General features: G+C 39.4%; 1 protein-coding gene across 8 annotated transcripts in view; it reads left to right on the forward strand.

The window, feature by feature from the left end:
* Positions 1 to 14,500, forward strand: part of TANC2 (tetratricopeptide repeat, ankyrin repeat and coiled-coil containing 2) — a 247,627-nt gene that overhangs the window by 25,361 nt on the left and 207,766 nt on the right. For all 8 annotated transcript variants that reach the window (XM_055789873.1, XM_055789876.1, XM_055789878.1 and 5 more), the window contains exon 2: positions 6,031 to 6,093. The gene's annotated coding sequence lies outside the window, so the exon portion shown is untranslated. The remainder of the gene's footprint in view (positions 1 to 6,030; positions 6,094 to 14,500) is intronic.

Raw genomic sequence — 14,500 nt, forward strand, 5'->3', positions numbered from 1 at the left:
CATTCAGGCCTTAAATCTGTTAGGTTGCATATGTTTGAGCAGTGTTCTTCAGTTCTTACTGAAATCCCCGGCCAGACTTTCAGCAGCAGTGGAAAGGTTGGGATGTTGAAAATGACTGCTGTGTAAGCTTTTCGGTGCCATGGTATCTGTGGGCCATTAAGTCTCCTTTCGTAGTTATTTGCTGACATCTATTAAAATGTCAGATAATTACAATAAGTCTCCTAACCTTGAATTAGTCTGGAAGGCAAATAATACTTTCCTTGGTGCATACTTAACATGTATGTGCATACTTAACATGTTAATGACAACCCGTCATTTTATGGTCACATTGGCATGTGCATTATGAGTGCAGGACCCAGAACAACTAGTTAATAAATAATGGCCAATCTGTAGATAGAGCAGAGAGGGTGAACATACAGGTTGTATTTAATGTTTTTAAACATGTTATGGTAATTAGCGTCTGAAGGCATGAGAACGGTGAAGGCTTTGTAGTACTAGTCACTGTAACAACAAAACAATGACAGCTCCTGCCCCCCAAATCACTGTGCTAGTAGATAAGTTTGTAAATTTTGGTAAACATTATTAAGGTGTTGAAAAATGGGATACTCCATTAATAGCTTGGAACTGTTTGTTTGTTAAGCAGGGAATAAATGGAAGCTCCTTATAATTTTCATATAAAACCAGGAGTCTGAGTTGTTATGATAGCAGAATGTCAATGTCATCTGTATTTAACACACAGGGTGGTTTGGTTTTTTGTTCTGTTTTGAGTTTGTTTTTTTTTTTTAAGGCATATGGGATGAGCAGAGAAATCTCAGTTTAAAGCATGAACAATTTTCTGATTTTACTTTTCCATAATTCCATTGATGTCTGGATGCTTTCCCGTAGTTATTTAGAGTGATGATCATGAAGAAACTGTTGCCAACTTAGAATATGGTAGAGTGGATTCTTGCTCAATGCTGTTGAAAATCAGCCAAGACGTATCTAATTATGGACTGAAGTGTTCTGTTGTATGGTTTTATTTGTGGAATTCTTGATTTATCAATGGTATACGTTCCTATGTAATGAACTCTGTAAGTACAGTAATTATGTATGGTAACATATGATTCAAATCTTACTTTTAATTAGAGAATAAGAAGTTGAGAAGACGAACTCTCTATCAGGATGGAAGCATGAGACTTGGTTTTCTGGATTAGTCCCTAATAAAATTAGGTCAGCCATATTTAATTACTATAATTTAAAGAATATTGCCATTTTCTTGATCTTGATTTGTTACACGACAGGCATCGTTAGAACACACGTCTTGCTCAAAAATTAATTTAGGTGAGTTAGAACTGGAATCAAGACTATTTTTTTTCCAGTATGTATTTTGTTTCCAACATGTATGTATGTTCAAGGAATTTAAACCGTGGTTTTATTTGACTTTAGAATACCATCCAAACTAACTCAATTTATCAGATGAATACCAGCTGGTGCAACTGACAGCCAAAACTAGAAAAATAACCTCATTTAAAGATGGAAATCCCTATTCATGAGACCATTTCAGAGCTTTTTCTTTCCAGCAGGACTGGTTGAGCAACATGTTCTGATCATTGGTGTAGTGTATAGTTTTCAAAGACAGATGGTCATTGTGTTTAATGTCTGCGTATTAATGTTCTGTTGATAAAAGTATGCGTAAGTTGTTAATTTCTCTGGGAAAATATAATGAAACTGTTGAGATCGGGGCACGTGTGACCTATACTACGTTTGGTTTAGAGGCTTCAACTTCAATTAGCTTTGCAAAGTTGCTGTGAATTTTTACCTGCTCCAATGCAACATCTGCTTGCTTAAGATTATGGAGAAAAAAGATTGCTTTGTTTGCTCTAGGATGAATAGAAAACTAGTCTTGTATTTCATCCCCCTTTTTGGAAACTTGTTTAATACTGATGTTAAATATTTTCAAATACAGAATGGGTGGTATTCATCTCAAGATATCCCCACAGACTTCTCTAAGTTGTTACTGTGGAATCAAACATCCTGGTATTATTTCGTACTGTATCTGTTTATAGCTGTAGTCAAGTTGCTATGGAAGGCAGGTTTTCTGTTTTGTTTCTTAAATCTTAAAGCTTTAAGTCTTCTTTCTGTCAGGCATTTTAGTTTGACAGGGAAATGCTGCAGCTGGAACATGTGTTGCTGTACCTGAAAGTATTTGTTCCTTTTGTAGGTACTTGTCTTCTGGGTTAGGACAATGGGAGGGTACTCAATTCTGTCACCTAAAAGGGTTAACAACATTGTGATTTTTTTCGTAGGCTGTTCTTCTTACCTGTTTCAGTAATTCTTGTGTTAACTAGGAACCCTTCTTTTAGGCTGTCATTCAGCTGGGTTTTCATTTATTCCTTTTTTTTTGGTGCACACCTGCACTAGGGTATACCTATTTAGAAACAGTTTAACTTGTGACCATATACTTACGTCTTTAACAGAATATAAGAAAAACTCTTTTTAAGAAATAATTTGAAGCTAGGTGTGAAGCACGTTAAAGGTATGGTGAATGTGTGTGTTTTTGCTGGTTTACACTTGGTGGTTTTTTAACACGTTCTTCTGCAGAAGAATTCAATGCAGTTATTACCTACACAGGTCTAACATAGAAATTATTTGAGACTGCACATCTGCAGACTGACTGCCTTGTGTCTGAATTACTGAACCACCTCATCTGCAGAGTATGCTAAACCTTAATTCTTGTATTTCTTAACTTCTTGTTTACTTGGCTTTGTGACATTATTACTAACTTGCAGTTTTTAATAGCATTTCTTTGTTTTCTTATTTTGGAAATTACATGAAGTCCTTTCATTCCCTGTTGTTTGAGCAGTTTTGTCCACCATGTCTTCATTCAGAAATTGTCTGAACCATTGAAAAAGCCCCAAATGCAGAGAATTCTCAAAAGCTGTTTTAAGTGGATGATTTCTGTTTCACTGGATGAAGTTGAATAAAGTGTTGGAAAGTGTTGGATGTACTGGAACAGTACACATAGTATAGGAAATGTATAGTTGAATTGATGTGGCTCTGTGCTGGTGATTGCTTAAAAAAAAAGAACAGCTGGATATGGTGTCAGCCAATGTGATGGGTGGGCGACCTGTTTTGTATCATGGAAGGATCTTGTGAGTTTCTCAGTATTTCTAGTTTCCGTTTGTTTTGTTCCTGACAAAAATGACCTGATTTTGTTGACAAAAAGCATTCCTTAATTTTTTTTTTTTTTGCATTGTGGAACTTAGGAATATTCCTATTTCTAGGTCATGTTTTAAATTTGCAAGCCTGGATGGCAACTGCGAGTCGTTACCTGGCTACTTCTAGTTGGCCTTTATGGGCAAAACCCCAAATCAACAGTAATTGGCTTCTTCATTGATGGCCGAAGGCAGAATGAGTATGAAGGCTGAACCACTTCTTGCAGTTGGTAGGGCAGTTGTTCTCTGTGCCTGTGTCACCGATACCCTACCTTGAGCTTGTGGGGAGGAAAGAAATAAAGCAAAGAGTAGCCAGTTTTTTGTCTGGGTTTTGGGGATGAGTAAGAGTTAAGATGTAGGACTATTACCTTCTCTCTGCCAAGTCCAAGAGAACTAGTTTGGGAAAACTTTACTGATATAATAAAAAAACCCAAAAAACCAACCCAAAAGCATAAATTTTTTTCCCCTTATGTTATGACTTGTAGCCATGCCACAGGACAGAGGATTTAAAACCCCCAGACTCTTGGAATATCTGGAGAAATCCTGACTGCATGTTGCTTCTTATGGAAACGCACATAGTTGTGATTTATGTGTTTAATCAAGAGGGAATAACTCAAAAATTGATTCCCTCCCTGCCCCCAAAACTGTTTGTATATTACTCTCTAAATAATATTTGTTGTGATACAACATGTCAGAACTTATAACTTTCATACAGTTAAACAGCAGAATTTACAAATATAATTAGAGGGTTAAAGGCATTTAAAGAATAAAAGCACTTTAATGACATTCAGTTTTTATTGACAACCCACTAATATCTGCTGCATTCACATAAAGATTTCTAATGTAATAATATGAGCAGATGAAAGCTCTGCTATTTAAAAAGCTCAATGTGGAGCATATTCATCAACTGCGCTCTCTGAATACAGATGGAAAGTTATTGAGCAAATTATGGGTCGTCAGCACTCGTTTACAGCTTACACTACATAAGCTGGATTCTGCTCTTTGTTTCACAGGGTATCATATTAAGAGAGATGTATTAGGAAGATAGATGGCAGCAAACGGAAAGATTTCTAAGGAGTTATTTTTAGTTATTCCAAAACTCCATGCACGTCTTCAGATTTCCAAAAATTGTAACATTGCTGCAGAAGAAAGATATTTTCACTCACTCACTGGAGGTGTTCATAAGTACCTAGCGTGTAACCAGTTAAAAGAATTGTGGAGAATGCCAAATAAATATTGTAAGATCCATTCTTACTCTGTTCCTTTAGGATCTAAGGAATATGTTGGGTTTTTTTTTTTTTGTGAAGTAATGCCTAATAAAAATCTTCCTTGAGCTGAACGTGTTTGGGTTTGGCCTCCGTACGGGCTCAGTTAAAGTAAGGTCCCTAACAGTGGGGTTTTGCTACATGAGGTTGGCCGGTCGTTCAGAAACTTGTAACTTTGTTTTTCTCACAACAGAATTTGCACAGAACGCAAATGCTCAGGCGGTCGGGTGGTTTTTAAGAGTGCAAGCGGCAGTTTGCAGAACGCAGCAAGGGAGTTTGAAGAAGGGACATCATCTCGCAGAGCGCTGTCATGCTGCCGGTGGTGCAGGGTCCAGGTTCCAGCGGTGCTGGAGCGTCAGGAGGCTCTGGCAGGGCTCGGGTAGCCTGGGGGGGCTGACAGACCCTTCCTCCTTGCTGTAGCAACAGTCACTGCAGCGCCGAGGGATTAGGGCTGCGTTTGCACCTTCTCCTTGCTTGGCTGATGGAAACGGCCACAATCCTGGTGAGCGCTGTGTGCTGGGCACTAGCTTTTTGGTTGTTTTTCCACAAAAGTGAAAAATTGAAAGCAGGGAAGTAATTGGCAACCCTGAGAAATAAGATAGGATTGCTTCATGAATTTATGGAATGTCCTAGAGTTTTTTATATATAAAATTATTCATATAAGACCAGCTGAGAAGTCTCTGTTAAGGTTCCGGAGAGCAGTGTGAATGACAAGTTAAGCTGTCAATTACTTGTCAGTATCCTCTTGCAGTAGAATGAAAAAGCCCTGCTGAAGTTGTTGAACATTATTCTACTTTGCTTTAAACTTGCAAATACAAGGTGGTCTCAATTTACTTTGATTTTTTTTGTTTGTTTTTTGCTTTGTTTGTTTGATGGCAAATGAGATGTGTCTGTATTTCCTTCTACTTGCTGTTTCTCAAGTGAGATTTCTAAAAGAATAGATTGGGAAAACCTGTAACAGTATTGTCAGCACAAATAAACATACATGCTGGTACTAAAATAGGTGCTCTGGTCTTTTTCAGTAAAGTAGCAAGATACATTTCTTGTGGCTTTTTGTTGATGAACTTTTTATAAGTATGTGATGACAGAGCGAAGGGCGAAGCATCGAACTCGGTTGATTCAGTGCTGAATCCCTTATGGGATTTGTGTTTATGTAAGGATTGAGTTTAAAAAAAAACAACACACTGAGGGAAGTAGCAGGGGAGCTTGCTAGGTTGGAGGAAAATATTTGGAAGTAACGTAGCACTTTTAAAATAGTGTACTGCATCATGTGTATCAAAGGCAAGTGTTACCTGCTTTTCTTCTCCCATTTGAAAAGTGATGAGAGGAAAGAGTCAAGTGACCAAAATTAGTATTGATTAACAGAGATTTAAAAGCATGGGCTTTTAAATTTTTAATGGTGATGAGAAGGAGCAAGGGCTGTCTGATAGCTTATACAGTGAAAAAGTTGTAGGTTTATTCCAGGGACGAGGTTATATTATAGTTCTGTGCGTGCAGCTGGACAGCATGGGACACAGTAGTGTGTTGAGAAAATGCTACTAAATTATGTTGGGTTTTTTTATGTCTTTCAGGACTTTCGGTGAATGGAGGAAGACAGTTTTTACTAGAGATTTAACCTGTCTACAGATATCAAGGTAGGAGAATTTTTTCTCCCAGGGTCCCACATTTTCTGTGCACTAGTTATTTAAGTGTTTAAATAGAATTGAAGTTGACCTCTGTTAGTTCTTTGTTCATCTGTGATCACCTAGAATTGGAATGTGGGGCATGGGCACTATATTCCTATATCAGTTTTACCAATTTTTAACCTGCTTGTTTCTGTATTTAGAGGAAAATGTGTAATAGCTTCCACGTATTAGTGTTTGAGCATTCTCTGTCTTTTCCTGCTGGAGGTGATCAACAGCAAAATTGATGTAATAAAAATATCTCTTTATGTAGGGTTCTGCATTACTTATTTTGTTCTGACTGCTAATTAAGATCTTTATATTTTTTGTAAACAATGTATAATAGTGACAGAGCATTATATATAAATATACTTTGGTTGTTGTTGTAAAAACAAGTTGTTTTTAGTAAAATCCAAAATCATCTGTGTTCTGAGAAAATTTCCAGTGCTTGCCAATGATTGAACTTCAGCTCCATATTGAATGTTCTTCATCAAGAATGATACTTGAGCAGGTTTGCAGAACAGGCTTACAGCAGCTCCTTATTTAGGTCTGCGTTTGAGTATGTATTTTTTGGTCGTTTAAAAATTAAGAAAATAATTCAAGTTTCCTTTAATCCCTGGAAGTAATCAAGTGCCGTAATATTTCCTGCCACTTTATACATTGCCTAGCTTTTTGTTTCCATTTTCTGTCAGACCACTGTATCTTCAAAATTAACTTAAGATTGATAGGAGCCTGAAATAGCACATGCTGGTGTTTTCTTTTTGACTGACAGATTTTTGGCTGCTCCGTGTCATGGCTAAAAGTTGAATTGCAAGCAGTTCATGATGGAGAAACTTGCTGCGCTTCAATCTTCTGGTGGTTTGTGGTGGAATCAGGATTGTTGGTCCTGGCAGAGTGGGGCTTGTTGATTCCAGCTGTAGAAAGTGCCCTAAAACTTCTTCCAGTGCAGACAGTTTAACTAGACTCGATTTCTGCAGAACAGTGCCGTGTTTATTTCAAGCTTGAATACCTACCTAGCTCAGGTGGTTGTTGATGGAGGCAGCTACTAATAATATTTTAAACCAAAGCAGTAATTTTTAACTGTTGTGGGAAACACAGAAAACACTAAAAGCACTGGAGACGAGTTGATGAAAGTAAGGTGATTTTATTCCTGACTTTTCTTTGGTTACCATTTTTCTCAGAGGCAGTATAATTGACATTGTATGTGGAGAAGGTAAGTGTCCCTTATGAATTCAGTCTGTATCATTAATCTAGAATTAGAAACCAGGTTATGCAAAATGACAAAGCCCTGTTCAAAATTAAATTTCCTTAAATTCAAGGTCACCACATTTTCATGTTCAGGAGAGAACTGGTTCTGACTTTTGACTTTCTTCTAGTGAGTGATTCCATTGTTTCAGAAGTGTTTCTGATCTCATTTTAACTACTTATTTAGTTTTTCTGCTGTTAAGTCCCAACACTTAAATAAAAAGTATTGTTGGAGAAGTTTTCTTTCCAGAGGAATAAATTCAAACCCTGACCGACAAGTTAAGGTTGCAAAGTGTATTACTTGGTAGTCTGTGACTGGCAAGCTTATCTCACCGGAATTATTGTTGTTTGAGTATGGTAAAGTTATCTAGATTCAGAGTGAATCATAAGCTGTCTATCAGTGGCATCTGTTGTAGCAGTCATGCTTTTATTCTTCATCCTTCTTACTAGAAGTACAACTATATTCTAGGCAAAATGAAAAAACAAATGTCTCCTGCTAACAGAGAACAGGGAACTCAAGCCTACGCAGAGTCCATCTGTGCTGAGTGATGGAGAACTGCACCTTTCTGGTGGTTTCGTCCGCTGTTGCCTTACAGCTCCAGAAGCAAATAGCTGCTTCAGCCTGGCACTGTTGCTGAGCTCGTTAAGCCCTCTGGAAGTGCTGTTTTCCAAGCACAGCACCAAAATGAGCCGTTACTCAGCATAACATGTATGGCTTTTCATAATGATACAGTACTTGTCTCATTCTTCAGGCTCTAACTATATAAAAGTTACCTCTGAACCTGAACACCACAGACTGTAAGTGAACATAATCGCCACAGACTCGTCAAGAAGTGTGTTTGGCCACATTCACCTTAGAGCTGCTGTTGGGAGCTCTGCATACGTGGGAATGTTGCTGTGTTGCGTGCTCAGGATCACTTTTTAACTGTGGCATTAAAGGCTGCTTTGTTTTGGTAACATAAAAGCAGGGGCTGAGCCCGACTTTCTGCTCCCTTGTGGAACGTGGTCAGGCTGACCAGCTGCAGCCTTGTCCGGTGGATGCTGTTAGTTATTTTCACGTATTCTGATGTAGGTATTTTTAAGTATCTCCATCGAGGATAGTTGGAGAAGCAAAGCCAGCAGTGGCATATCTCGCTGCTCCCAGGAGGAAAGGAGAGGGAACATGAATGGGAGGGGGGCTCTTGAGCTGTGGAGGTTCATGGCAGGGTCTGTAGGAAAGGTGGGCAAGAGGTCTCTAAGTGATGAGCAGGGCCAGAGGGGATGGACAGATTGACCTTCATATCAAGCCCTCCCATCGTAATGATTAGTGTTCAGGCTTTTGTGAGGGAACATAAAACGATTAAGATTTGTTCATACTCGGTTGTTCTAAAGCCTATTAGTTTAGAGAACTTTGGCTAATAAACTCTTAATTGCTTAAAAACCTGTAATTGGCAGGGTTTAGTCCTTTTAATTCCTTTTTCCAAATAATCCTAGAAGTTCTTGGCATTTTTGCTTTTTTCGTTCCTAAAGTTCCTGGAAATACTTTTATCTCTAAAGTCTGCTCCTGTGTTTTCAACTGTGCATGGACGAAGCTTATAAATACACATTTCCTCTGACTTCAGAGTTGTTGTGATCAGTTACAGTCCTGTTGTGAGTCAGAGCTGACAGGTGAGGCAGAGAGTTTAATGTATTTCATCATCGTAAAGTTTGTGGAGCTGCTGACGTACACTGAGATGACCAGTTACAAGGGGTGGCAGCCTAGCGAACGCTGAAGCGCCGCTTAAATGTGCTCTTCTGGGCTGCTAGTCCTCGTCATTAGGTTGTCTCAAAACATTTCTTGAATTTCAGGGCAATTCAAAATACAAGTGTAGGTTAAACTTTGAATAATTTATTTGAGGAGCTTGGGAAGGTTCAGTCTAGCAGCTGTTACAGGTGAATGTGGAACAGATTTCTCTGTACAATATACGTTACGTGTAGAGTAAATGCTTGAAAGCCTAACTCTGTGTTGTGTGTTGTCCTTTCATTTTTCAATTTCTTTCATCTTGTGATAATTAGCTCTGTAAATCTGTCACTTTTTAAAGAAAAGTCCTTGTTACCTATTCCTTTCCGAGGTTTGAATGCTCCTTGAAAACAGTTCATTAATTTGTGAAGGGTTAGAATTTTTGTTCACAAAATGTTGATTTAGTCTTTACATGTTGTTAAATCCTGAAGACTAATATTCAGAAAGGTACCTTTTTTGGCATCTTAATATATGCTTCTTATTATACACACTTCTTAATTTCTTATGTAGTGAGTTCCGCTTCCCTTGTGAAGAGGGGTAATCTGGTGCTACCAGGAACTTTTAAAATGTAATATTTTATGACTAACAGGCTTTTCTGTTATTTTGCATAACTGAGTATATTTTCTGTCAGAGCACTTTCTTCTTTTTCAGAAAAAAATGTAAGGAATTACCCTTTCTAAAAATCTTCTTTCAATCATTCTTGTTGGGAATTAAGATGTACTAAAGAACTGTGATGCCTCAGGATCTTCTGAGATAGACAGCAGCAGAAGGGTAAAGGAATAAGGCAGGGACTAACCATTTTCCTGCTGCTTAATACAGAATATTGTCGTGGTATTTGTCAGTAGTAAAAGTACAGGAATTAAGGCTTATGTAATGAGTTTGTTTGTAAAACTCTAGTTGTCGCGATCTTATGTGTATATTCCATTGACCTGGTGCTGCCAAGCCCTAATTCCAATTTACAAAGTTTTGTTTCATTTCTAATGATAAAAACCTTGATAAAAATGAAGCGGGAATACCTGCCTGCCTTCTGCACTGAATGGTTGGAAGTGGTTTGTCACAGTGGGCTTTCTAAGTTCAGATTTGGGTGGGATGGTACCACCAGGCAATATTGGAATGCTTCTGTCTGCAGCTTGGCAAAGCGTTGCGTGGAGGCAGGGTGCTGTCAGAGTTACAATTCTTCTGCTCTTCTGAATTTTGGAAGTGGTTTGTCACCGATAGATGTACTGATTTCTTACGAAAAATGTGTTTGTATAGAAGCGTGCAAATACTTCTTATTTCCATCTATCTGTTGATAAAATGTTTTGTGAATTTTTGACTTGATAGTGTTTGTAAACGTCTGCTGAATATTATGAAACTTCTGGGAGTAAATTGTGTCTTAATTTGCTACAGTAGGAGCTGCTGCCTCAACTGGACAGTGAGCTAGTGGGATTTCATGGTCTGGCACAGAGGTGTTCTGGTTTACAGGCTTTTACTTCACTTACTTTTCAACCACAAATCAATATACGAAGAGGCAGCTGATGCTGAGCCACTCCAATTTAGAAGTATAGGCATGTTTCTTTTAAAGTTGTCCTTTCCACACATTCGGTCACAGCTCTGTAGTGGCTGTGCTCTGACTGTACTCACTGGTCTGGCACTTTGAACTGCTAAAATCTGTGAACATCCCATGTCTGACAGACAATAGCTTTCCCTAGAAGTCTCTAAAAAGGAGCAAAAATTACTTTTGTGGGCTGTAATAATGTGTAGCCACCCAAAAAGTGAAGTAGTTTTTGCAGCCTGTCTACAAACTCTGTCTTAATGTTAAGAAAACAAAGAAATAGGCCGTAGTCATCCAGGAGGATTTAATGAGATATTGCAGACTTGCTCAAGCTTAGCATTTGGTGTAAAGTTGCAGCTTGCAGTGTTCAGTCTCTCTACTCCCTTGTCTTTGTGGGTTTTTTAATTCTCATTGTATTTGTACAACTGCTTTCTCATGCTCCAGAAACTGTTTCTGTTTGTGTACGTCATTGAAATCTAGCTTTGCTAGAAGATAAAGCAACATGTGGCAGAGTCAGTCTATACATAAAACAGAAGATTCTTGAGCTTTATTTTTTTTTTTTAAAAGCTACTTTTGTGAGCGCCATTGATGCTATAAAACAGAGTTCATAGAGATAGTACCTTTTAATTTACCTGCTGATACTGTTTGGAGACTTTTGCTTGCATAATATCTTCAGATTAGATTTGGTAAAGTTGCAAATGACAAACTAAATGACAAAGTGTAGTAGCTCTTCATTGCCTAGTTTAACGGTAGAGGTATCCCTGGGCGATGGGAGTGTACGGGATCCCCATCAGTATCCCGTGTCTTTAGCTTCTGCTAACGCAGCCGCTCGCAACACTGGAGAAGAGACTTAAACTGGACTGTAAGACGCTGAGGACTTTGTTGGGGGCTCAAAGAAATGCCTGATCCAGCTCCTCCTAATACTGTAATACCATTTGCTATTTAATCCTGCTAATTCCACAAACTAATATGGCCAACAGAATTTTTAATTTAGAGTGCTTATTCTTAAATATTATTTCAGGTTTGGTATTGGCTAAACAGAGGAAACACTGTGACCCTGTTTGTTCAAAGGCACAAAACGATGTGGTTGTGCCTGCAGAAAAAAAAACCAGTTGGTTTTGGTGACCTGCTGATTCTGCTACTCTGTAGTGTGAAAACCTTAACTAAACAAGATATAGATTTAGTGAGTACTTACACCTGGAGTACTACAACATTGTCTGTAAGACACAGTGAGAAACCACATCATGAGTTGATGCTAAACTAGGTCTATTGCTCAAAAGTCTCTTTCCACTCCCAGCTGCGCAGGTGGGCGCAGTCCTCTGAGGCTTCTAGGTGAGCTCGGAGAATATGGAGTTAGTCCCCAAGACGCCCCGTGGCTGGTGACTCAGGGTTCTTTCCTCTACTCCGTGGTTCTTTGAAACAAATTCATGGGGACCCCATATATGCCTTATGCAGAGACGTAAATCAGTCCCAGAGCAGCGCAGCGATTTCTGGCGCGGTTTGCTGTGCAGCGAGAGGTAAACATCATTAGCAAACTGTCGTCCTCACCTTTGGCACTGTTCAGCCTCAGTCCAGTTGGCTCCTTCAGCATAATTAGGTTTAATTAGGTTATACCTCAGCACTGATAAGACAGCTCCACTCAGGTCTCTTCTCGGTGCAAGCTGATGTGGATATAGTCCCTAAACTTCCTTCTTAATTCCTAGGAACTTGGAAGTTTTGTGCTGTCCACTGCTACCACGAGGGTTTGATTCGTGAGCGTTCGGTTGTCCTTCCAGACTCAGATGTGCTTTAGGATGGATACCTGGAGAGCTGCTTTTTAAAAACCAATAAACAAGAAAAGACAAAGGGAACACCCTATACTTGTCTTCAGATGATTTTAGCAGGGTTTTTCTCCTCTAATCTCAGCAAATGCTGTAAGATTGTTACTTATTTATCCTTTTTTTTTTACCTAAATCTGAAATAGCAAGCCGAGCACTTTACAATCCCCTTTTGCCCTTCCACCTGCATCGGCTAAGTAGTACACTTAATGCCACAGGTAGGAGACGAAAAATAGGATGTTATTCTTGGCTGGTGACGGTCGAAGCCTGGTGTTACTGTCACCAGCAGCAGAGGTGGTTCTGATGCACTTCAGCCTGAACAGAGAAGCGAAGGGGTGAGGCTGCAGGCTGCAGATAGCGTCACTGCTTAATTCACTAGGGTCGCACATCGTGAGTATGACTTCTGTGGGAACGCTTTCCAGCTCCGACTGGCACGCGGCACTGGTCCCCGCGCTGGGACAGCGGGGCAGGAGGGCCAGGTTTGGGTGGAGGAGCTCAGCGCAGGCTGCATCGTCTGCCAACGGGAGGGATCCGTTCGTTGTCGGTGAGCCTGCCCCGTGAGCGTGCGCCGCGCTCCCAGGAGTGCCTGGGTTTGCTTGCTCAAACACGGTGGTGTATTCCTGGGAGCACAATAGGTAGTACGAACCGTTACTAACCCTGATAGCTGGTGAAACTTTTTCCCCCCTTATTTTTACGTATTACTATCACAGAGCACAAAGAATCTACCTCTTCTTGTTCTGCCTATGTTGGAAGAACGTTGCTAGGAGATCGTTAACATTTCTCTGTTAATAAGCTTTCAGGTCAAAATTAACTTCATTGTGGCTATATGGCTTAATATAAAACCACTCGAGTCTGCTTTTTCTAAAAATAAATTGATCAATCAAATGTACACATGATGTTACCAGCATAATGCTCAATATTGTAGAGGAGGAGTAGATGAGTCACACTGAGGCTCAGGCAGTTCTCCACATAGTAGCAGGGAGGGGTTTACTACCTTCTTGTCTTGCTCAAAGCCCAGATAAATACATTTGGATCAGGGGCATGTTGGAGGGATTATAATGTTATCATGTTCCAAAACAAATAACACTTGGACTTCTGTTGCCTCCTCTTTACATTTAATGTCTACTTCATCCTTTCTTCTTCTGGTGTTGCAAAGGGTGTTGTGTATGAAGTTTATTAATAACAGATTGTAAGAGAGGAAGGATATGTAAACCCAGAAGTTTTCTTTCTGTGCTGCGAGCTGGAACATAACAGCCATCTAAAGAAACTAAATAAACAGAATTCAAATGTCAGACAATTGTGTTTGCGCCCGAATGGAAATTCTTTTGTAGTCGTGTAAGAGTGGGATGCTTTGAAGAGGGGCCTGAGCTTGGTTTGGGATGCTGGGAATAAGCCTCCATACTGGCTCAGCAAGGCGGCAGCTGATACTCCAGCAGTTCGTAGATGCAAAGGAAACACCAGGACTGTATTTTGTTTAATATTCATGCGTGCATACGTACATGCAGACAACATAGCCCAACAGCTGTCTGTGGAATCTAATAAGTGTATGGGAACTTCCAAAAGTCAGGAGAGGCTCATGTCAGCCGGGCGGGCTTGTGGGGTGTTGGCGTGTGCTCTGAACTGCTGCTGTGGAATGTTAGTATGGCTCGGGAAGTCATATTAAAAGGACTTTCGGTGGCTTTAAATATACATAGAAAGTTCTTTGAACTGGGTGTTATTGTTGCTAGAACTTGTTAAAACACTTGAAAGCATTAGATAAATGTGAAGAAACTCAAGATGGCGTTTACTGAGCATCCTCCAAGAAGAATCTAACATCGTTGCAGGAAAAATGTTTCATGATTATTTCTGCAAGATGAACGTCTTACCTTGTAACTGGAATATTGTGTGTACAATGGAAGGAAAGCTGTGGTTTATTATATATCCTGATCAAAGACTCTTTACTATTCTTTTGGTCTAGTTAGGAGCTGCTTTTCTTGTTGCTGTTTTGATGGTTTACCTACTTTAATAAGAGGATGTTCCACCAGA

The sequence above is a fragment of the Falco peregrinus genome, chromosome 18 (genome assembly GCF_023634155.1).
Source record: "Falco peregrinus isolate bFalPer1 chromosome 18, bFalPer1.pri, whole genome shotgun sequence".
NCBI lineage: Eukaryota > Metazoa > Chordata > Aves > Falconiformes > Falconidae > Falco > Falco peregrinus.